The following is a 24,308-nucleotide window of genomic DNA, read 5'->3' on the forward strand; positions in this document are numbered from 1 at the left end:
TTTCCTTATTTTTAAGGTATTTGTTCAGCACTGATGCAGTGGTCACTTGTTGCGTAGAAGAGCTTTTCTTTGGTTTGTTACGAGGATGACGTGAAAATGAACTGAGTGATGGTGGATGCAGCGAGGCAGTGGTTGGTGAAACGGAAGAATTGATTTCAATATTTTCTGGTTCTTCAGTATCATTGACATTTTCATTTTCAGAATCGTCTTGTGCTATCTGATCCGAAGGTGGAAGCGAGACGTTGCTCATTCGTTTTTCTTCCTTGTTGAAAGTTGGAAGAAGAAACTGAATTTCTTGATAGAATTTCGGGAGCTTAATTTTTGATGCTGGCTGTCCACTTTTAGTTTTTCGGATATTCATTGCTTTCCGATTGTTCTCTCTAATCCTTTTCCATCGGAGCCTACAGGCTTTACCTGAAAAAATTGAAACGATTACTATTTTTCCATTTTTTTCAAATTTCTGCCTACTGGGAATTCTTTTCGATCACTGGCTTTTTCTTATCGAATGGGTGAAAGTACAGTCCGCAGTATTGTGTACTCAAAGTGTCAAGCTATATGGACCGCTCTTAAGCCTATTGTGATGCCAACGCCGGACGAGCATTTGTGGATGTCGTCAGAAAATGACTTTAGTGAAAAATGAAAGTTCCCTAATGCTGTTACTGTTATCGATGGCAAACATGTGATCATTCAAGCTCCCCCACAAAGCGGATCGCTATACTTTTTGCGACAGCACTAGTCTATGCGAATTATAAGTGTTTGGTTATTGACGTGGGTGTATTCGGTAAACATTCAGGACGCCAGCATTTTCCGTAGCTTTTCTGTGGGAACAGGTTTAGCACAAGGAAGTTTACATTTTCCTCCGCCAAAGGTACCACGTGGGGGAAACAAAAGCTTGCCACATGTAATAATAGGAGATGAATCTTTCCCTCTGTGCACTTACTTAATGAGACCGTACTCACGGGATGACTTGCGCCAAAATGAAGAAAAAACGAATTTTCAATTATCGATTGAGCCGAGCCAGAAAAACTGTTGAAAATGCGTTTGGATTATTAGTTAGAAAATTTAGAATATTTGAACGCAAATACATTAGCCATGAGCACTGCATTGCTGTTGTATCGGCTATATGTTGCCTATATAACTTTTTAAGAAACGATGTACAACATTGGACTGTCGAGGATATACAAATTTCACTTGCAAATGTACTAGGTTTACTTCATATTTTTGAACAATAATAATCAATTTCGCAGAATCCATAATTGTGTGTAGAAAATAAGAATACCACGTGTTCAGTCGCTACTGTACTAGTCAATCGCCTGTAGAAATAGATAATGCGTGACGGTCTTACTGCGCACACAGAACGGAAATGCCGGTGAGTCATTCAATCCGAACGGAGCCGTCGGCTTCAATGCCCCTCTCGGGATTCCTGACGGTATTTCCGATCTACGATGCGTACGATACGGATATGTATGCGCACTCCAATTGACAACAATGCATCAAATCTAATCGTCCGATGCGTGCCGTCCATTCGATGACGATCTGTGTGCGCCTACCTTAACCGAGAGATCACGGGTTCAAATCCCGGGTAAGTCCAATCATGTAATAAATAGTAATAAAAAAACCAGTGCACTTCGAAGACGGCATAGCTGACGCTAAAGCTTAAATGAGATAAAAAAAGAGATTAAATGAGATTTAATTGAATAAGCTGTTTATTCATTTTTTAAATCTGAAAGACAATATTACCTATTCTTATTTACAATATTAATTTTAATTTCGGATCTGGTATTTTCCTAGTAAATTTGAGACAGAATCCTAACAAATAAAAATATTTTAATTTTAGACCAATTTCTACGTTTATTTTCTCAAAACTTTTAAAAATAACAAAGAGAATTGATATGAAATGTAAGGTGTACATATTTTATAAGAGAAACTAGTTTGGTTTTCTACATGGATTAATTACTTAAATGACCCAAATTGCATTTATAGATAACTAGCAGTTACCCACGACTTTACTCGCAATTTTCAAACTCGAAGGAAATAGATTTCTAAGTGATTTATGAAGTAATATGATGGAGACCTACAATTGTTTTAAAAATAAGTAAGTATATCAGTTACATATTATTTCAGTATTCATGGTTGAGAGGTTCAAAGTGTGAATAACACTTGGACTGCTTCTGTGAATAAATATGTACATATAATTAATCTCTAATTTGGCCAAAGAGTGTCAAATTCCGTTTATTAAAATTAATTTTCTGTCCAAGAAAATATACACTAACAAAAACCAACTTCGATTCGAAAAACGGTCTGCTTTTGACTCCTTTAATTTAATTTCTGTCTAAAATTTTTATAGTGCCATAGTTCACTTTTTTAGGAGCTGATTATGTAATGAAAGATAATTAATTGTGTTCCGGTAGTACTGGCTCTTCTTACATCACCATTCTTATTTTATGGTAAGCTCAAAGAAAAATTAAGTTAAATACAATCCTTGAAAATCGTTAATCGAAAATCGATTACACAGACCACTGACTCGGGTCAGTCATATTGTCATAGTTTCTTAAAAAATGGAAACGAAGTCGTGGGACTGACCGACAGAAGTGACTACTTGTTATAACGAGTTTCTATAATTTGGTCAGTATCATTTTCACTACAATCTCACGGTTCCGAGATAATAACGTAAATTTCATTTTCATTATATTCTAAAAATGAACTTATGGGTTTTTAATAACTGATATTAGAAAAAAATATAAAATTAATTCTTGCTAAATATCTTGTGAACATAGTATTTATTGTTTTTCCGTATCTTGTTGAACACATGTTTTTTTATCATTTTATCGCTTTTACTTTGCCCAATTAAATTATCTTTTAAAAGGTCGATTAATGGTTTTGATGTTTCTTCTGTGTTATTTTATTAAAATCTGTTTTAGGTCATTTATTTTTTAAGGTAAGACCCGATGAAATTGAGTAAAGTTTATAATTATAATCAACAAAAAGAGTAATTTTCTTTTAGGATTAAATGACACTATGACTTTGTTATGTAGAAAAGATCAAATCAATTTACTTTTAATCCTTTTATAAATCTCATCAGGACGAAACTACTAGTGAACTGGAATAAGAATTAACAACAACCGTGCTGAAATTAAATTTAGAATACGCCGAGCTTTAAATACTGCTGTTAAATAATGCAGTCAGTTTATCAATATTGCATTGGATGCATTAATACATAAATTAGTTCATTGATTTATTCAAACCAATCCATAGCCCGCCAAAAGAATTAGTCACTCAAATAAGGAGCGAGAGTAATCTTTCATTAGCACGCCTGAGTAGACACTGAACGTAGAAAGGTCCTAACATCAAAATGGCAGCGAGTTAGTCCCGCTCGTAGCGGCGACAGAACGAACAAGCGTGACGTTGCATTCCGTGACGCGAAACGAACAATTTTTCTCCAGCAAAACAATTATCCATAGCCCGTTAAAATAAATAATCACTTCAAAAATTGTGAACTCAAATAAATAAACTGAATAGATGTATTTCTCTACGCCGATTTAAATACCTAAGTAGTCGACTTTAAATATTAAAATCAGACTTTATTCAAAATGGTATGAATACGTAGTTTGATAACTTAGTAATACGAAAATATAATGTTCAATAAAATACATTTAAACGTAAAACAGAAAAGATGTTGTCCCAAAATACTTTACTGGACAAAATGGTTGTCCAGATAATAAAGCCCAACGTTTATCTTTCTTGTAACCCTTATTTGAACTACAGAGATGAAATGCAGTGTGAAGGGAGAGAGGGAGGGATGGAGGGAGGAATGGAGGGAGAGAGAGAGAGAGAGAGAGAGAGAGAGAGAGAGAGAGAGAGAGAGAGAGAGAGTGAGACGAGAGAGAGAGAGAGAGAGAGAGAGAGAGAGAGAGAGAGATTTGACATTTGCTTTATTTTACTTGCCCCGGTTTAGACCAGAGGTCTACTCTTCCACCGGAACAGGCATCAAATAAAATATAATCCGTTGTACATTTTTGTTGTGGTTATACATTTATAAATGAGTTATTATATTTAACTAACAATAACATGTTTGGTCATAGATTAATTTATGCGTATATTCAATTCATTGAATTAAATGGTAAAATTTATGAACGTAAGATACCAATGGTTGGATTGTTAAACATTGTGCCATGGAATATTTTCTGTAGCGGGAAGGAATAAGAAATAAGAGTAAAACAGGTAAAAGTTAAGCGAGAGAATCGAGCTCATGACTACTGAAAATATATTTGATGGGGTGCTAAATTAGGAAAAATACACGGTCAAAGCACTGAATAAGGACCGTCATATTACAAGGAGGGTGCTAAATAAGGAGCACCGTTGAACTAAACCGACCGAATATTATCGCAGTTCGCTCACCAGATATCGATAATGTCAAAGCACAGTCATTGCATGTATAGCAGTTGTTAGCACACTGCAGATTGATGGCATTTGTATTACGGTGTAATCGTGAAGTCTACACTCTATAGTAGATGTAAAGACGTTCTTGGTTTGCTACCAAGCAGTGACGGTTGTCGTTAAAGCCACATCCAACATAAGCAGCTCCTTACAAAATTCTTAAGATACAACCAGACATGGCCGGAAAAAGGTAATGAAAGTCACTAGTAAAGATAAGATAACTATATTATCAATTCTTCATGCCATCTCTTGGAAGGTTTTCTGTAACCCAACAACAATCGTATTGTAGTCCTCCTCCGTAGACTAATGGTTATAGTCTCGGCTCTCTAACCGAGTGATTACGGGTTCAAATCCCGGGGAGGTCCAATCTTGTACTTTGACAATAAAAAACCAGTGAACAACGGAAGCCGACATAGCTAAGATGCTGAGGCTTAAATGAGAAAAAAACCATATTCTAGCTAAGAAAAAAAGAAGAAGAAGAAGTAATTATTTCATCTAACTCCACCACTCGGCACTCACTGAACACACTCATTAGGCATCGCATGAATGACGCATAGAACAATAACAATAGTCTGTCTAGCACTTACATAAATTTACAATTTGATCATACATGACAAAGAAAACCAGGACTCTTTAAAAAAAGTAAAGTGTACAAATAATAAACAGGCACCACAGCTTTTGAGTGATTTGTGACCTAGTCTATCAAATTCGTTTGTGATAGGAAAATTTAATCCAACATGACAAGTTGTATTGAAAATTTACCAGCTTGTGTGTGGTTTGAAGGAGGTGACAAGAGGAATGCGTTATCATCCATCCTTGCAGGATTTTGGTAATTAAATAAAATAGGTTGAGTTTCTTATTTTATTTGTTGTTTTGTACCTAATTTTACACCTTGTAGCCATCTTTATACATTCATATTAATGAACGCAGGGCATTACTGTAGACAATTTATTGAATTTATATTTTTCAGAGATAAACTAGGGATTTCTCAGAACTGAATTGGTGTAAATAATAATTACTACAATTATTTTGAAAAAAGTGGCTTTGTAGATGTACTAACTCTTAATCACCCTAAGTGTTTGAATAGGCTATGCCTACAAGTGTCTATAAAGAGGCCCTCATGGCTTGAACTATAATTTATATACAAGTTTTTAGGCTACAGTATAATAAGCAGACACCAACATAATCAGATGATGATTATCGATTTTAAATATTGAACATGACATTGGAACAAATTTTCTCGGTAAATCTTAAGATCAGTGACTACCGCTCCAATCACTGTAATTTTTGCATACTAACACAGGTTAACGTAATTTAACCGAAAGAAATAGTCCCCAATTGTCCCCGTAGCCGTTTATTCCCCCCCCATAAAAATCTTAAGATTTACCATTTTCTACGTAGTAATATTTCATTGTTCTACCTGCGTAACGTCTTGTTAAGATCGTAACACAATCAACCTCCTATTGGTTGCTGTTGACGTTGGCCCTTGCATCATCTTTGAATATCTAAAATAACAATTATGCAGAAATCAGGATAATTTGACACAAATAAAAGACGTTTTTGTTAATTTAGATTTTCTAAGAATAAAAAGTTTATATCAGCCTGACCCAATAATGTCTCTGGCCATCAGCATGTGGCAGTACCGAAGGCACTGATGCCAACATAGGATAAACAACCATCAAGGTGGTACTTATCAGTAAAAAGTCAAATTCTAAATGGTCATTACTGCTTTATAAGAAACGTAATATTGTACAGTCACCTTACCGTAACTACCTACCATCTTGCAAGAAAAGTAGTTCTACATTTTATGTCATAAAATTCATCATTTGTCATTTTTCATATCCCAAAACTTTATATTGTTTTATTCAGTAGGACGGTGGCAATGGTTTAATAACGTGAAATCTTGTTTCTTGTGTGAATAAAAATAAATACATTCAAATTGAATCATACTTTCAACAATCCAATAAATAGTACCGTATAAAAAACAAACATACATTTAATAAACAAGCAAAACTAATGTAACCTTAACTTATGTATGTACTTACATTCCATGTGGTAACTTCAGATCGCTAAAAATTGCTTTTCTTGATTAAAAATAACATACAATTATATAACAAACTTATATACTTTCACTCTGAAACACGATGACCAATTAAAAGGGAATATTTTAATTTCCTAAATTTTTAACTCTTCAAGCGATCCCCAATCAAACACATAAGTAACTTTCAAAACTGATTGTATTAGAGTTAACGCGCTGTGATTGAATAATAGACACCACTGTTATTGAAGAGCAGTGAAGGGTACTGCACGGAGGCGCGGTTGATGTTGCTTAATTAAGCTGTTGGACAACAGAACACTTTGATAAGCTACTGGGAGCAGATTATGCTGAAAATCATAGATAACAAGAATTACAGTAAACATATATAACCACAAACTTACATTTAAATCATTACAAAACAATGTTATTTGTGATTTCCACCTGCTAAAATCATATTTATTTTTTTCAAGAAGATGAACACAAAACACAATAATAATGAAATTTTAATTGGTTGCTTTTGCCGTTTACCTCACTGATACCATCTAAGTACATGAACCAAATCACTATGAAGGTGTATCAAATTACAATATAGTTCGGTGAATAAGAACTACAGGCCAGGGGCATTTCTGATCGGTACTACCACCACACACACACACACACAACAGCACAAGTTTCCTTTAGCCATTTTGATATTGTGTAGGCCAATCGAATTTTTGGCGAGTGTTAACAAGTGTCAAATAATCGGAAACAATAAACAAAAGATCTAAAATCAATCACAATTCTGACTACCAAAATTCATTCTTAAAGTTCTCTGCTTTTCAGTAGTAATGTATTAATGATTGGGTAATAAATAAAAAGTTCATGAAAACCAGTCAACTTTATTTTTTTCCGAACACACATTGTTGAAGTTCAGTTAGACAAGACTTAACCCTTTAAACGCTCACTGTTCGATATTTCAACCACCTCATTATTTGCTCTGTGCACGCTTTATTTTTACTTGTAATCCCTAGACACACGGTGGTTGAAATTTCAACCACACTGAAATTCTTTCTGTGCACACCCCTAAAATTTGCAAATTTTAAACATGTTTTATTGATTTAACTTAATACTGGGGTTGTATCTAGATTTGGAAAAAATAATTAAAAAAAATCCTTTCTTTTATTTGATATATTTTAGGCTATGGTTGATATTTCGACCAGTGACCTTTCAGGTATATGCATAATACCTCATGCTCACTGGTTAAAATTTCAACTACTTATGGATAGGGTTAAAAATGTACAAATTATAATGAATAAACATTATTTATTTAAACCCAAAAAGTTAATCGCATTAAACAGAAACTTATTTTCATTTTAAACATAATTGTTATAAAAAAAAAACATCAATTATTAAAGCAAAACAGTAATCCAAACCAATATAAACCAAGATTATCATAAAACCTTAATTATTTAAAGCAAAAAAAAGTAATATATATATTATATATATATATATATATATATATATAAAACAGCTTAATTCAAACTAACTATTATAACAAAACTATTTAATTCAATGATAAAAATTTTAAATGTAAATAATGTTACATTTTAACAATTTTTGCTAAGAGAAAATTACAAGTTAATAATGATATAAACTATCATAGAAAACACTTAATCTACTTAACTCCAAATAATTATACTGTACTTTTGATATTAAATCAAAAACATATTTTGATTTAACCATATTCAGAAGAAAAAAAATATTTATAGGCCTAATCAATACATAGTCATTTGGAAATGAAAAACATATTAATCTAACCTAATTAAAAACTTAAATATCTTAATTAAAAAAAGAAGTAATGAATATAAATTATAGCTCAGGGCTTGTGGAATGGGGCGAAGCAGGCTAGACACAGGACTGCATCACATTTCTCCAGGCCAATACTTGTGCGCTTACATTTTTTCCTTCGTATTACATCTTGCACATCTACGAGAAGAAGTGGGAATTGGAAAATGTTCTCCAACATTATTAAGGTCTAAATTTGTTACCTTTCTACCAGTTACTTTGTTTGCAGTTACTGAGGTATAGCTTTTGGTGTTTCTACTACGGAACTTCCCAATGAGTTCTGCTGCCAGCTTTTCACGAAAAAGTAGTTGTGTCATTGGTTTTTTTTCTATTTTCAGTTGAAATATACTTATACAAAATAAATGAGTTGACTATGACAGATTCTAAAAGAAAATAACAGATTTTTAACCACTATTTTCTTGATTTCTGGGCTATTTCATAACATGATTTGTTTATACTACAAAATTATCTCTAAAATGTCATGTAAACTTTCAAACAATGTCATTATTTTTTTTTTTTATAACTTGCATGCCCAAAGATATTCGTCTTATCTGATCATTTTGTCTTCTAGAGGAGAATATCCACATTAAAAGTGTGTAACACCAATTCAAAATCTATAAAGATAAAACTTTTTTAATTATTATAAAATTATCATAATTTAGGACAAAATTCTTTTACTGTGATATTTAATTTGTTTCAAGAATCTATATGGCTAATATAATTTAAAAGACAAAGCATAATATAAAGTCTCCTATATCACGACCAATGCTAAATAATTTAAATGTATTAAAATCTCACCTTTACTCAGCTGCAGTTAAAAAACTTAATGGCAAACAGGATTTTCTCTGATGTCACTATTCCTAGACGCACGCTGGTCGCAGAATGAGCCACTTTCTTTATCTCGATAGAGTGCAGTACAAGTTCCGTTCACGTCTATTTCATATTCCAACATGTCAGGTGGAATTCCAAGAATGGCTAGTGCTGACAAGGGACTATATTCGCCCATCCGTATGAGCCAAACTTACCTTAATTGAAAGTGGTTGAAATATCAACCACCGTGCGTAAACGCAAACTGAATGCATTTTTGGGTGTGCACAAGGAAGTTTTCCAAGGTGGTCGATATTTTGACCAGTGAGCGTTAAGGGAATTAAACATATTTTAGGCAACCTTTAAAGGGTTAATCCAGTTAATACAACCATAGGAAAAATCACAATTCTTTTATTTGATGACAAGAAGAGGGAAGTATATTATGTAGTCCACTAAACTCTACACAAACAATTATGGAAAGTATGCCAATTAATGATTATTATATTTTTTTACAGTTCTTCACTGGTTGGTGGCTCATGATCGATGCTAATGCCAAATATCCAGAAAATATCAACGGAGCATATCACATATGTGGAGTTATTGGAACTGTATCCCTGTTTTATGTGAGTTATGGTGCAAAAGTTGTTATTTTAATTCTAAACTAGATAATAAATTAAGTGGAAGTTTGGTGAAACTCTGATATCTGTCCACAAAATTTAAACTGTTTCTTTCCTACTTTATTTGTTGAAATAGAAATGTAAACCTAGAGTAGATTATTTCATAACTGATTTACAATTCAAACTCATACTGTACTGTAACTTTACCACTGTTGTTATCAGATCATAGTTTTTTATCCTTCAAAATGAACATAGGTACAAATAATATTATAAAGAGGAGAATCGAAGAAAGGAAAATAAATAAATCAAACTTGGCACTGTTTGAATATTTACTGACGACCCAGAATTGGCTGGTAAACCTAGACCATATTGATCTACAACAAAACGTAGATAAATTGTTTGATGAGTTTTATTCAACTTTCTTGTACATATTTGATATTTGTTTTCCTAAGATGATTTTTAGTATTACGGACAAGTTTTATTCAACTTTCTTGTACATATTTGATATTTGTTTTCCTAAGATGATTTTTAGTATTACGGACGAGTCACATGTTAACTGGGTCGATGAAGAAGTTATTATACCCCAGACAAATCTAAAGGATCTGTATTGGCACACTAGAGATAATCCTAGTCACATTGTTAAGTTACAATACGCAAGAGCTAAAAGCCAACATGCCAACTTACTATATCAAGTTAAAAAACAATTTTACAGGTCGAAGATAAGCAATGCAAAAAATATTTGCAAAGAGTCTTGGGACATCGTTTAAACACTTAACATGTGATGAAAATGTAAATAGTTTTAATATTTATTTAAAGGATAAGGACGAGCTCATTTCTCACCCAAGCAATGTAGCAAATGTTTTTAACAATTATTTTGTAAGTGAAATTTTAAAACTAACCGGACCAACGGTGCAAGCTGATGTGAATCAAAATTCAGACCACCAACATGACTCATCTGATGAATTTATCTTGTGGCCTACAGATGAGGAAGAAGTTAAGGAAACTATACTTAAAGTTAGTTCGAAGCGTGGTGCTGGTGTGGATGAAATTCCATGTAGCATATTAAAAGTATGTAAAGATATTATTGCAAAGCCACTCACTATTATCATTAATAAGTCTTTTGAGGATAGATACTTCCCAAATGAAATTAAAACCTCCAAGGTTGTGCCTATACACAAGTGCAATGAAAGAGATCAAGTTAAGCAATATAGACCAGTAGCTGTTCAAAGTGTATTCTCTAAAATAATTGAGATCATCTTTCTGAAAAGATTAATCCCTTACTTGGAGAAAAAAGAAAAAAAAATCAAATTTTGAACAACCACCAGTATGGTTTCAGGAAATGTAGGTCCACAACAGATGCAATATTGAATTTGTTAATTAATTTATATGAGAATCTTGATTTAGTGGGTGAACAGTTGTGTATATTTTATGATATGACATAGGCTTTTGATCTACTATCACATGATGTACTTCTCAAGAAGCTGTTAGCTATCAGGATAAGAGGCAGGCCATTGAAAGTGGATCCATAGCTACTTGAAGGACAGAAAAATGGTGGTAACTGTACGATATTCAGGAACAGATGGTCTAACTCGACACTACTGTTCAGAGGTTTCTCCCCCTATTAACACAGGTGTTCCTCAAGGTTCAAATTTGGGCCCCGTACTGTTTTTGATCTATGTGAATGATTTTACCACAATCAATAACAGAAGGTAAGGTCTGCCTATTTGCTGATGATGTTTTTAGGTTAGGTGTCACTGTTTTGAAGACCTGAACAAGGATTTACTAAGATGCAGAGCACAGGAAGGTCTTAATGAAATGAGCAAATGGTGTCAGGAAAATAAGCTACTGCTAAATAAAGGCAAAACTAAGGCTCTAATGTTTTACAACAGGAAAAAACCAGATAGTGCCCCTTTACTACAGCTTCAGGGAGCGAGCATAGCAGTAAATGAAAGTGTGAAATATCTTGGCTTAACCATAAGCAGTGACCTAAGGTGGCAACAACACATAGAATCCATATCAGCGAGGCTTACTGCAGTAATGTTACATGGTGCGAAGGCTCCAGTCAATTATGGACGAGGATGTGCTTTTGAAGGTGTACTTTGGATGCTTTCACAGTATCATCAGCTATGGAATTATCTTCTGGGGAAATAGTTCAATGGCACAACGAATTTTTTTGATCCAGAAACGCATCATAAGGACTATCTGCAAAGTACCCTATCTAGCTCACTGTAGAGCACTCTTTGTACAGTTAAAGGTGCTAACATTTCCAGCCATCTATATTCTTGAATCCGCAATAATGGTAAGGAGGAAGCCTGAAATATTTATAAAAAATGACCAAGTACATCAATATGCTACAATACAAAAGAAGAATGTTTATGTCAGCCAAGTAACATCCAGCCTAGCAAGAAGTGGCCCAAGATTCATGTTTGGGAAAATATATAATAGAATCCCAGCTGAAATTAAAGTAATTGAAAGATATTTCAAAATTCAAGACAGCCTTGAAGGGTTACTTAATCCAAAGACCCTATTACTCAGTAGAGGAATATTTTACTGAAGAATAGACACTACATGACATGACGACCATGGCACAATTGCGCTACCAGTGGGAGATTTACAAGAACAAGAGAGAACTAGTCTCTATAATTATTTAAACAAGATTTAAAAGTATTGATAATTTTCAAAATTGCCAACACTAATGCCTCTGGCTATTTTAGAGTGAATTGAAAATATCCTTTTATACACATCACAAACGTCTGAGAGAACTATCACAGATTACAAATTTACTGAACCATTCCTTTCTAAAAAAAATTTATTTTGTTGGCAGATAACAAAATTTAACTGGAGGTTCTTCATTAGCCTATTGACTACCAATTAAAATTCAAATATTTTTATCTGCATGTACTGAATTAAATTTTCATTTTGCAATGGAAATCATTGTATGGATGTTTAGGCTCAATAAAAAATATTACACGATTATATAACATGTTAAAATTGTGTTTTATTATTTTATATTTTAAGTGTCTAGCAACAATTAGATATGTACCAGATCTACCACTAAAAATAAAATTATGTGGATCATTAGCTTGCCTTGTCCACCAAAGTTTGAAAGTTAAACCATGTCACATAACTTTTTTAAATTTCTTCATTGCCACTTTCACTTAACATTTTGAGATCAATGTTACCATCACTCATTTTATTTTTTACTGTCATTGAGTATGTTCTTCACAAAGTTAGTAAACCTTTCAGATAAGAACAACGTAATTTTAACGTGATGCACTTTTAAATGGCAACCAATCAAAACAAATAATAAACAGATAAAACAGTAAACAACAATCGATTTTGAAAGAGCCGACCAGCTTCAAAATCGAACATGTTATGACCATTGTTATAATAGTGTAGATAAATGCAAAAATAATCGATATCAGGAATATTTTTTGACTCAAACATTACGAACTTATCATGATGGGCAGTGCCTGTCACCGGTAAGTACACGGACGCTTTCTGATGATGGGCAATATACGTCATTTGTAACAATGGATTATGTAAAAGATGTGATCAATAGTATGTTCCACTGTTCATTCTTGATTTTATCTTCTTTGATCAACTGTAAATTATTTGTTTAAAAGTAAATATTTCTCCATTGTAATATATCCTGATGGTATACCTATATGGCTAATGATCACAATTTTTCTTCCAAAGAAAATTACTGAAGGTGACAAAATTTTGTTATGCTATTAACCAATTATTTTGAATCTTAGAAGAATCTGTTTCTTTGTTCTGTTCTGTGCCGGCCGTGCTTCTTGAAGCTCCTATAGCAAGTGTACTCTCTGTCATTACATGAAGCTTGTTTTGCACTCTAACTTTGTCATTCCCACTCATTGGGTGTTCCTCCAATATACATTTCATCATTGTATATTGCATTTACTGTTTTTAAAACTTTGTATATATTTGACATACATTGTAAAAATATTCTCATCATCATGGCTAATGCAGATGAAACAGAACTAAGACAATTTTGTTCTTGACGTTATGAATGTTACGTTTTTGAGTTTAGTTGACCAACTTGAGTAATAGTGAATAATAGGACATTATTTAGCACAATTTGAGTGAGAGTGAAACCAATTTGGAAGATGATAGTCAAGCCTCATTCTTAACTCATTGGCCTACTAGTATTTCCAGCCTCTCAACTCCACAGTAAATCCAATTAATTTTGGCCCAAAATGGAGAATTTTACTTAAAATTCCATTACTCTAGTTGTACATTTTATAATTTAATAAAACTTGGGATATTTAATAAAAGCATCCTAAACTATATTTTTCACAAAAAAAAAAAATTATTAAAAAAGTTAATGTTAATTTTTTTAATTTTGTTAATTTGTGTTAATTTTATGTTAATTACAAAATAAACACTTTTTATTTTTTACTGACAATTATTTATTATTATTATTATTTCGAATTATTATACAATTATTATAATATAATTATAATTATTATAATATTATTATACAATTATTATTTAGAATATTTACTCCTACCTGATTGCCTAAAAACACAATATTTTTAGGTTCGTTTGGCTCGTCATTCCATATTGGAAAATTCCATAATCCTGTTACACCAGAAGCCACACTGCTAATAACGTCTTCAACATTCTGTAAATGTAAATCATTCATAGGATCATCGGCATTGTTTAGGCCTACGTCCATCTCTTCAAAATCAATATCTGAGAGGGCATTGTCAGACTCACCGTCGCTGAATTCTTCATCACCATCAATCCTCCACTCTTCTTCCACATGATTAGAACCGATTTCACCATCAGATTCACTGAAAATAAATCCGTCATTGTCAATATAACGATCAATTTCACTTACTACTACGTAAAGCTCCATGTCGCACCATTGTACACACGGCTTAGTTTGTTTACTCGAGTCAGCTGTTTACTTGTTCCGATCCGTCTGTTTATGTTCCCCTTCCCCAACTGCAGTGTTGCCAAGCTGTAAAGTTAGTTAAAATTATTCAATTCCCATTATTGCATAGAACACAGAAACGAAGTTAGGACTGAATGGTGCTGACATCTTGTGAGAAATAGGCGAACTACTTGGTGGGATGGCGAGATGGTTTCGTCAAAGTATTTTACCGTGCATAGTGCTAGCGGCGAGATGGTCTCGTCGAAGTAGGCTAATGGGTTAAATAGGCCTACGTAAAACCTCTGGACTGAGGTAACTGATAATGATTGAGGTCCTAGCCATACAATACCCATTTACAGTGTAATCCAGGGACCTAACTTACCTACTTCTTTTGATTCTGATATAAAAATTGAATATCAGAACCTTTATATCTACCTTTTTTCAACTAAGAAATATTGAATATATTGTGTATAAAAAAATTGAATTAAAAAAAAAAGAAACTCATCACAGAGATATTTCACTCAACTCAAGACTGTAACGATGGAATGCATATTAGCAGGTGATTTCAAAGCTTTCCTTGGTCTAATCATATATAAGGGTTTGATTCCAATGACCTCCATTGGAGAAAACTTCAGTACAAAATGGGAATCACTCTTATAATTCTTCAGCGATGTATTTTCCAAAAATTAATTTCTAAATATTTTTTTGCAAATGCACTTCAACCACGATTGTGATGGTGTTAAAACAAAAGCCTCTGATTGACCATAACAGCAAGATGTACAAATTATTTTATAATCCCAGCAGTTCTGTGGCTGTGGACGAGAGCACTATCACGTTCAAAGGCATTCAATATTAGAATTTAGAATTCACAAAAATAGACTATACCAAACATATAGGAGCAGTGGTATAGTCTATATATCATCTCATTATATCATCATTATGTCATTATATCATCCTTTTTGCAACAGACACATAAGTGGTACTGGCACAACCATTTTTGGCTGTGTTGGAGATAGGAATTGTAAACTCCTATATCTATTGTACAAAAGAGGCACTAAAACAAAACTTGAAGATACATAATACATGTAAAATTTAGTTGAGGGACCATGTTTGCAAGCAAACTGGCACAACCAACATGCAGACGAGGCTGCTGCGGTCAACCCACTCATGGAAAAAGGAGCAGCACTTGCTGCACACTTCAACAAAAAAACCGCATATATAGAAAGAAACCATATACTCCTGCAAGACATGTACCAATATTCATTCATTACACCCGGAAGTTTTAGATTTATCATACTTTGGATACCTACACTTGAAAACAAAACCATTATAATTGTTATAACTGTCTTTTTACAAATTTTTCAACATTGTATTTCTCTTCATTTCACATGATTTTTTATTCATATATGATGTTGTAAAATAAATGTGATGTTTTATCAAAATAATGTTACTTATTGATTTCATACATACTGGTACTTATAATCTATAAACACATTATATCGTTAACAATGTTCACCAACAAAAGCATCAAACCGTGTGATAGGTGGGTCTTGGGGACTTAAACCAAGGTTTTTGTATTGGATTTATGTCTCCATGGTTAGACCTGCACTAATGTTTAGGGCTGTCGTACGGTTGGCCAAAAATCGGAGGTCAGGGTAGATAGTTTGACTAGTATCCAAAAATTGGCTTGCCTTGCTGCCGCTGGGGCATTTCTAAGTGTACTGGGTACAGCTTAACTGCTGCCTCGTACTCGCCCCAAATGGGCATTGTCATTTGGGCTATGGCAAGTGCCACTGTATTTGGTCAGCCTCAAGCTGTAAGAGAAGGCATTGCAAAATTAACATCCTCATTCAGGGGAATACTTTGCACATGATCACTTATCAGATGCCTCAAAGATTTTCTTTCGACAAACCCTTAACTATTGTGATACCTTCTAGGAAGGTTTGGTCAGAGGGAAAAAATCCTCTTCCACTAGCGGAGTTTCAATGCTGTACGGATGGCTTTAAAACAAAACGTGGTACAGATGCTGGGATTTGTGGGGTTGAGACCATGCATCTAACTTGTGGTTCTTATGGGTCCTTATCACACAGTTTTCACAGCCAGTAGTCATAGCCATTATAGAAATGTGCTCATGTAAGAATCTTCGTCTGCGGTAATAGTTCTACAAAATGCTGAAAACAACTGACCAGATCCTTCTGGGAAAATTCCCGACCTTTGTCCAAACTACCGAAGATGGCGTACCGCTCCCTTGCTATTTGCAGTGCAGTCAAAGAGCAGGTGCTCAGCAGTTTCCTCCTGCTTGTCAAACAGTCTACAGAGCGGATCCTCCCGAGGAGACTCTGTGAAGATGCTTCCTTAAGTGACCATGTCTCGTAATTAGACCCATAACCTGAGAAGACACCGATCGATCTACTTAGTAAGAGAGAAGGTCAGATGCCACCCAGGGAAGGCGACAGTAGAACCATTCTGCGCATTCTCAGACTCGGATGCAGCCTCCATCTTCACCCATGTTTAGTGTGAACCCATTCTGAAGCAGCCCCAAATGATTCACACCTAGAAATTCCACAGAAAGGTTGAGGTCCAATCATATTGGACGCTGAGCCCAAATTAGGCTGGACATCAGCTCTTTCGTTGTCAGCGATCGCCTCATGACCAGGAACCCAAAAAACAGTCACATTGTTGATTCTGGCTAGGGAAGAAATGACTTGATAGCAATCCCAGACAAGTTTGGTGTTGAACACACAGGAGTCCAACGCCTTCAATGCTGCCTGGCTATCTGTGAAAATGCTAATCATCTCACTCCTATACCACAGATAATTCTCACTAGCCCACTTTATAATGGCTATGACTTTTACCTGAAAGACTGTGAATAACAATTTAAGTGTTAATTTTAGAATAGAATGTAAAAAACTATTATTACTAAAGTGGTAAATTTAGTATTATTCTACCATTTTAAATCCCCACTCATCATGAACATGTTTTTAAATAAACATGTCGTGTAGTGAAGGGTTTTTTTCTTGAAAGTACAAATAATTGAATCAGAAGATTGATTATCTTAAGTACCTTAAAATAAAATTACTTTTAGTTCAGGTAATGGTGATGGCATTCACCTGTTTTTTAGTGTAACCGGATTTCCTGACATTATGGCTTTAATTTAAAGATAACATAATAACGAAAGTCCAAGTTTTGTAGCAGGAGTGCATGAAATATACATCAAAAATAGTTATTTTGTGGTTTCCAAAAAAGTGTCAATATCTCAAAAATTAAGTGACATATTACATAGTTTAAACAGTAGCTTATAAGAATTCAGCTTATAAAATGATCTAGTACATAACTTCTTACTAGTTGTTAAACTAGAAGAATTAATACTACCACAGAACATTGATTTAAATCACAGAACTACCAGATTTAAATCAATCCAAAAAGGCTATGAATTTAAAAATCAGTTTTTAGATATGTTAAAAAGAAAAGAATTATTACTCTGTTGAAGAATATCTATGTGACACAATAATTTTAATAACATTATACATATTTAATTCATACATTTATACATTTTACTTTGAAAATCCTTCATAATTGATATTAATATTTATTTTATACCTTGACAATGTCACCTGTCATAAATTTGTGACAGTAAAAAATTTGAATTGAATTTTGAATACTGCAGGATCAATGCTGTCTCTAATGCCCAAGTGCGAGGGGACTCGTACTCTGGGGGGTTGTATGGGACCACGAGGGGCTCGAGCTTGGCTGTTCATGGGCTTTGTGCTGGGGTTTGCAGCTGTCATTGCATCCTGCTGGATTCTGTTTGCCGACTTCGTCACATCCAGTTGTAAGTAGCATGTCTACTGATCACAGTAACCGAGAATTATTAATTTGTAAGACAAACCATATAAATGAAATAAAATTAACGAAATATTTACAGTTATATGATTTACATCTTAAATAGTTGAAGTTTAAAAACCTGCACTGACAACATATTTGTGGTTAGTTGACAAAAATACTCAAATTAACTATGTTTGAATTTCATTTTGTTAAGCATAATTCTGAGTTGTTTTGGCTTTTTATAATATATTTTATGTTTCTTTTCCATTATTTTCAGTAAAATATTTTTATCCTTTTAATACCAACATCCATATATACAAACGTTTGAAATTCTGCTAAAATATAATAATGGATATCGATCAAAATCTTAACATTTGAATTTTTTGTACATAAATTATCATGTTCTTGATCAATGTAAACCAAATAAAATATAGATTTAGGAAACATTACTCCCTAATAGTATTGCCTCTGTATAGTATAATCAATGTTTGCAACCTCTTAAGAGTCACAACTAGAAGAGGATCACCTTTCCAAAGAACTAACTACTACAAGTTATTGTGGATCTGCCACTAGATTCTGTAAAACCCTAACTTAACCTACGCTTTTATGAGATACTTTAAACTAAAAATTTATATACAACACTGAAAGGTTCCCCAACAATACAAGCTGGCCTAGATAACTCACACTGCTAGCTATTCTACCTTTCATGATAGCTGCAGGATTACTATTTTACAGAAAAGCAGATGATTATTGAAAATAAACTTACATAATATAATTTCCAATTTTTGAATTCTTATTTATATAACATTGTTTACAAGCAGTAATACTACCTAAAATCATTAGATCAATTTTAATAACTGGTCAGTTCTTTAATGTGTGATGTATTTTTGTAAACATTTTGATCTGTATCTAATCATAAAAAATGTCTGCATATCTGTGCTGAATCAATATCCAATTGATTTTGATAGTTGTAATTCTGATGTAACACATTGGGAACCATTAATTTTATGTAATGGGACTGTGGTGTTGGGACTCTTTTGATAGCCTGTGAATGATTTGTAGATTACACAGTAATATAAGTTATAGAGCAAAACTTGCAGATTGAAGGGAGGAGTTAATAATAACAATAAGAAAGGTTTTTTGAAAGTGATACTAACTTATAGACACTTTTCTAGCTTCATGCCTGGGTTACGGGGGAAGCACCTCCTGTTGAAGCAAAGTTCCATGGATAGATGAACTGCTTACAATACCTTTCTCGTGTCTACAACAGTAACTGGCATTGGGGTGGTACATAAGTTTGAAGGAGGAATCCATCTGTCTATCACACACAAAACAAAGTTCAGAGTGCACTACTACTGCAAATGAGTTACAAAGGGCATCGGGACCCAGGACGGCACTACAGCAGCCAACGAGAAAACAAGGGGGTAGACTTTGCGAGTAACCATTCCCGGACAGTGGCCTAATGAGAACGGCTCCGATAGTACACTGCCAGGTCAGGCATCGAGGGATAATTTAGGTTAAGAAGTCAGACAGACAAATGGGACCACTTGTTTGATTTCCACCAATGGGAGTAGCAGTAGCCCTGTTGGATGATTAGGGTGAAGTACACTGGGTAACTAAAAAAAAAAAAAAAACACAAACTTCAAAGAAAGCTCTTCTCAACTGACTGCTAGAGAGAGATTTTATACTCTGTTGAATAATACCTGCAGGGGTGAAGTCTGCCACATTGATTGATGACCATGAACTTCATATAAAACTCTCTTGTTGCCATAACTGTATTTAATATTCTTCAGGTCAATAGATAATTTTGTTGTTGTTTTACTGTCCCAGACATGTCAAACTCTGACATTGTAAACATTGAATGTCAGAAGCCGTGAACATTTAGTATGTCAGGGAGATTTATAATTCAGAAAAAAAAGCTGAGATAAAAGAAATTGACCCCAGTATCTTAGTTTTCATGAAGGTTAACAAAAAAAATCCATTTTAATGTCACTCTCTGCTGGCCGCCCTCATTATTCTGCAATTTATAACCCTCTGTTGTGTTGGTTTGTTTGGTTTAATTGTTGTGGTTTGTTTTACTGTGAAGGAAACAGGATTTTTCCAGACAATTTGCCATTATTCAGTGATAAGAACAATCAGTAACATATATTCTGAGATCTGCAATCTATTTTTCTCCCTCAGATGGATAACTAACCTAACACGTAGCTACAATCTAGGTAAAATAAACAAATCATACCAAAGCGTTGTGACACACATAAGTCAGGAATTACAATAACCATGTTTTGAATAAACTACATGTTACATGTACACGATCTCTAAATAAATAGAAATGCCTTTATTCATGAGCGTATTTCAGCAAACAATTTTTTTTTAAATCTACTCAAGTTAACACTAAATACTAAGTAAATCACAGCTCTGTAATCACAAACTATTGGTATTGATTAAAAATTCCTTCATCCTATCAATAAAAGGAACAAGATACAATAATGAAGCTTTCCATCTTGGCGCATGCTATGTTGAGATACCTCTCCCTGATACAAGAGTTTCTTGCTTAGATACTGTGGTTTTCTATATTTGAGAACCTTGTGGACCATGCAACATGTCAGCAGCATGCTCACTGCCTCCACGGGAAGTAACTTGATAGCATACTGGAAAGGAGAGATACGATCAATCCGTCTCAGGTTGAAAATGAACCTGATGGCTGATTACTGCAAGCTTTTGGATTCTACCAACGTTCTCTCTTGAAATACTGTTCCCTTAAGCAGGTAGACAGTAAGTACAAGTCTGATAGCACTAACATCTGCATAAGCCGCTGTTTCACAGTAATATTCTGAATCTGCACTAACCCTTCAATCTGGCCAATCACACGCTGGGTTACGTGAGTAAAGTGATCGGAAAATGTGAGTCCACGATCCAACACAACCCCAAGAGTCTCTACCACACATGGCCAAACTCACACCGTCAAGCACCAACACCACCCCAATCTTACTGAGTCTTAACAGATTTTGCAGAGCAATATGCAGGCCTGTGCATTTGCTTATAGCCTGAGTCCATTTTGGATTGACACAAGTTGACACGTGGTATAGGTCAGCATTGATCTGACGTTTTATGTGTACAAGTTGAGCAAAATTGGGCCGAGCAGCTGCCTTGAGGTATACCACGCAATTTGAAAAGGGATAAGATGTCTCATTGCCCAATTTTGTGACCTACTGTCTTTCTTGCAGATATAATTTTTATCCATGAAATCATACCCTCACCAAAGCCATAGTAGTTCATCTTGGCCAGAAGCATGTTCATGATTGATTGGATCAAAGGCTTGGAAATAATCTATCATTACAAGAGAGCTGCATTTACCTTTATCTTAAGCTTCCTATAAATAATTAAATACATTTGTTAGGGCAGTACATGCTCTGTGATTTTTTCTAAATCCAGAATGTAATTTTGGTCAAATGTCTTGGTTTTTCACAATGTTTTTTCAATTTTTTCTACAGTTTTTGACATAGCCTGCAATATGGAAGATGGATTCTAGTTCCTCCTCATTCTGGGAGTTGTAACTTTAGATAGCGGCAAAACAATACTTTTCTTTAATTATTTAGGGAAGATGCCAGTTTCTAAATATTAATTTAGTAAATGAGTAATAAGCCCCTAATGTGTATGGACTCACTGCCGTAATCATTTGCATGGAAATGTCATCAGTCCTCACAGCTCTACTTATTACTTCATTCATAACTGACTTTACCTCATCTTCACTCACAGCTATGAGTTTGAAATCTTCTATCATTTCATTTGTCTTAGTTGACCAGAAGAAACCCAACAGTATCTGAATCATTATCATTATTAGAACCCATTTCAACAAAGTATTTATTTTACATCACCTATGTCAACTTTTCTGATATGACTTCATCTTGTTTTATTCCTATTATGTTTTCAAATCAACACTTTTTTCAAGCAATGTCAGAAATCTTTGTAGTTTTCAGATGGTGTCAACTTTTTAGAAAAATAAGCCTTTTTTTGCTTGTCTTATGATATTCAATTGGTTTCGGGTCCACTTTGTATTTTTCCCAGATTTCCAATAATTGTTCTTCGATTTATTTTTCAGTATTGTCATTTTTTAATTTGTGGCATTCACCAGTGAACTATACTTTTAGTTTATCTTTTTACAGACAATAGGAGCACATTCATAAGTTTATTTATGTGTAATACCACATGCAAACAAATTACATATAATTCAAAGAAAACTCTTAATTATTCAAACTTAATAAAGAATACAGGGTCACACAATAAGTTATCAATGATCAACCCACACATAACTGCAAGAAAAGAAGAAGCAGATGCAGAAATATTCTAATGGCAGTATTCTAACTATTACATTTGTTCCGCTATAAAGAGACCACTCACTGTTGTATTCTTCTTTTCTGTAATAACGTATTTTTTAAAATATTTTCATTCCTCCAGTGAAAAACAGGGCCTGGCCAAATCTTACACATTGTGACTGTATAAATTTTGAAATTTGTTTTGATGGTTATAATTCAAGTAATATTTCTGTTTACACTGATTCTGGCGTAGCAATACAAACTACTGGACTTGCTAACAGTTCTGTCCTACGTTTTGAAAAACACCTGTGTATCTTTGTGTCATAAACAAATAGTGGATATTTCTCATAACAATATAATTCATTTCATAGTTTATTTAAAAGTATTAAGAATTCATATTTTCTTATTTTAAATAAAATAATAAATTAATAGGTTCTAGAAAGCACTGTGAGTGTTTGTCTGGATGTATTAAGAGTGGGAGTGGGTTAAGAAGGTATGGTCTTATTGATTATCAAGTTACTGAATATTTTAGCAACAGTCTGGCTCTATATACAGGAAATGGTCATTTATGCTAATGTTACAGACTATGATCTGCGCATGTGCGTGTATGCATGTGCACGTACCCACGTGCGCATACACACAACATAAGCAAAGTTAACCTATGCAATATCTCTGAACAATGATATAGTACATCGGCTTGTTCAATATGAGAAAAGAACCAACATTATAATAGTGTTCAACTCTTCAATCATCCATCAAGGAATTTAAGAACAAGCAAGCTGAAAAGAAGTTTTCCACAGCTGGCTGATCAAACAATCACTACTCTATCAATGCATTTTTACAATATAACATCAACTGTACCAATTAAAACATATTTCTCATATTTGTATAAAAATTATAGATATTTTAATATTTAAATTTAACTATGTAACATTTTCTTGATATTTCTGTTTTTAACAAACATGTTAATCAAGAATGTTTTTAACGTGAGTATTAAACATTGCTATCGCACATTCTCACACTCGGAGTGATTGTGATTATTTTAGCTATATCCTGATCCGAGACCACTGGGCAATTATGAATTATTGAAATTCTCCCCACTAACTTGATAATTTACCTAAAATGGCTAACTAAATTCTTTCCTTATTTCAAAACTAACTTTGACCTGTTATAAAATATTGGTACATACTGTATAATTTTCTACAAGACTCTCTGATGTGTCATATAGAGTGTTAGTTCATTCATAGCAATAAACTAATTTTAAATATATTTTTTCTAGCTGGCAAACCTTTCTGGGCTGGAACAGGGCTCTTTTTACAAAACCTCTTCATTTTGGAGGATCCCTTAGTCTACAAGTTCGGCCGCACAGAGGACCAGTGGGGTTAGGCTGGCAAAACTGTTAGAATGAGCTGTCAACCTTTGGATGGATTATTAGGTTATATCTAAATGTTTTCTGTAATGGTGTTTTGTATTGATAGTTACATTGGAAACCGTCTATGTTGTTTCTCATTTTACTATAAAATATATGTGACTACTGATGTTCA

At 33.8% G+C, this 24,308-nt stretch overlaps 1 pseudogene; it reads left to right on the forward strand.

Annotated features, from left to right (window-relative positions):
• The first annotated feature begins 9,609 nt into the window (after window positions 1–9,609).
• On the forward strand, window positions 9,610–24,308 carry LOC124371141 (annotated as a pseudogene).

This window comes from Homalodisca vitripennis, unplaced genomic scaffold (genome assembly GCF_021130785.1).
Source record: "Homalodisca vitripennis isolate AUS2020 unplaced genomic scaffold, UT_GWSS_2.1 ScUCBcl_989;HRSCAF=4025, whole genome shotgun sequence".
NCBI lineage: Eukaryota > Metazoa > Arthropoda > Insecta > Hemiptera > Cicadellidae > Homalodisca > Homalodisca vitripennis.